The following is a 2244-nucleotide window of genomic DNA, read 5'->3' as shown; positions in this document are numbered from 1 at the left end:
ACCAGCTAGCTTGGATATGGCCATAGTGCTATCAAGCCTGAATAAGTGTGGGTGGCAGCATGGTCACAGTATAGCCCAATAGTTTTTGCATTGACATGTGAGGTCTGTACAATGGACTATAGTATCCCAGGTCCAAACTGTCACCTAAAGTGATAGCCAGGCTGTGAAAAGCCAAAAGACCAATCGTTTATGCAGTGTGAGTGCTGGAGTTTGAGGAACCAAAGAGTTGCTGACAGATAGGGACATAACATGGAACACTTGGTGTTTCCATTCTGAATCCTGATGTGGAGAGGAAGCCTGAATCTCTCAAAAGTAGCTTTAGCAGAGACCAAGCTTAGTATTTGGGCTTCCCAGGTGGCACAGTGTTAAGGAATCTGCCTGCCATTGTGGGAGATGAAAGAGACATAGGTTCTATCCCTGGGTTGGGAAGATCCCCTAGCGTAGAAAGTGGCAACCCACTCCAGTATTCTTGCCTGGAAAATCCCATGGACAGAGGAGCCTGGTGGACTATAGTCCATGGCGTTGCAGAGAGCCAGACATGACTGAGCAACTGAGCACACACATAACTTTAATTTTTCTTAGCCTCACTCAACAATACACATGGTAGTAGTTGTGGGTGATAAAGCTATAGTCTTTACTTCCAGAATAAGCTCCTCATTGGCATTAATTAAATCTTTTATTGCTTGGAAATTTTGTTGAAGCTTGTGACTTAGGCAAATTGTTAGTTCAGTGCAAACATAATTATGGTTTCGGACTGTGAATTTTAAATCATTGTAAGTAGTCTCACACACATCTTTATTAATCAAAATGGGAACCATTACAATCAATACATTTTTGCCAGTGAGAAATAAGTTTGTTTATTGCTATAGCATAAAAATTCACGCTTTGGGATTTGACAGACTCTTGGAAAGCATTTTCTGCCTCCTGCTGGTTGTGGAAGCATTTTCCCTGCAAAAAGTTGTCCCGATGCTTGAAGAAGTGGTAGTTGGTTGGTGAGAGGTTAGGTGAATGTGGTGGATGAGGAAAAACTTCATAGTCTAAACTGTTCAACTTTTGAAGTGTTGGTTGTGCAACATGCGACTGAATGTTGTCTTGGAGAAGAATTGGGCCCTTTCTGTTGATCAGCACTGGCTGTAGGCCTTGCAGTTTTCCATGCAGCTCATCGATTTGCTGAGCATATTTCTCGGATGCAATGGCTTCACTGGGACTAAGAAAGCTGTAGCAGATCAGGCCACCAAATGGTGACCGTGACCATTTTTTGGTGCAAGTTTTGCTTTGGGAATTGCTCTTGAGCTTATTCTCTGTTCAAACACTGAGCTGGTTGTTACTGATTATCATATAAAATCCACTTATCGTCGCACATTACAATCCAATTGAGAAATGGTTCATTGTTGCTGCATAAAATAAGAGAAGGTGACACTTCAAAATGATGATCTTTTCAATTTGCAGTCAGCTCATGAGGCACCCACTTATCAAGCTTTTTCACCTTTTCAGTTTGCTTCAAATGTCAAATGACTGTAGAATGGTTGATGTTGAGTTCATGGGCAACTTCTTATAAGAGAATCAGCTTTGATGATCCTTTCAGTTGGTCATTGTTAATTTCTTTTTTTTCAGATTTTATTTTATTTTATTATTATTTTTTTTACTTTACAATATTATATTGGTTCATTGTTAACTTCTGATGGCAAGCCACTTTGCTCCTCATCTTAAGACTGATCTCTTTTGCAGAACTTCTTGAACCACCACTGCACTGTCTGTTCATTAGCAGTTCCTGGGCCAAATGCATTGTTGATGCTGTGAGTTGTCTCTGCTGCTTTTTGACCCAGTTTGAACCCAAATAAGAAAGTCATTCAAATTTGCTTTTTGTCTAACATCATTTCCATGTGTTATTCGGTTGCCCAATAATGTTTGACTCTTTGCAAAGCCATGGACTGTAGCACACCAGGCTTCCCTGCCCCTCACCATCTCCCAAAGTTTGCTCAAGTTCACATCCATTGCATCGGTGATGCCATCCAGCCATCTCAGCCTCTGATGCCTTCTTCTCCTTCCGCCCTCAGTCTTTCCCAGCATGAGGGACTTTTCCAGTGAATCAGCCGTTTGCATCAGATGAACAAAATACTAGAGTTTCAGCTTCAGCATCAGTCCTTTCAATGAGCATTTAGGATTGATTTCTCTTAAGATTGACTGGTTTGATCTCCTTGCTGTCCAAGGGACTCTCAGGAATTTTCTCCAGCACCACAGTTT

The 2244-nt window shown here is 41.4% G+C and overlaps 1 pseudogene; it reads right to left on the bottom strand.

Moving 5' to 3' along the window:
- Nucleotides 1-798: 798 nt before the first annotated feature.
- On the bottom strand, nucleotides 799-1883 carry LOC138072304 (histone-lysine N-methyltransferase SETMAR-like; annotated as a pseudogene).
- Between the last annotated feature and the right edge of the window lie 361 nt (nucleotides 1884-2244).

The sequence above is a fragment of the Capricornis sumatraensis genome, unplaced genomic scaffold (genome assembly GCF_032405125.1).
Source record: "Capricornis sumatraensis isolate serow.1 unplaced genomic scaffold, serow.2 scaffold1, whole genome shotgun sequence".
Taxonomy (NCBI): Eukaryota; Metazoa; Chordata; class Mammalia; order Artiodactyla; family Bovidae; genus Capricornis; species Capricornis sumatraensis.
The sequence above is the reverse complement of the archived record's forward strand: the minus strand, read 5'-3'. Positions and strand labels throughout refer to the sequence as shown.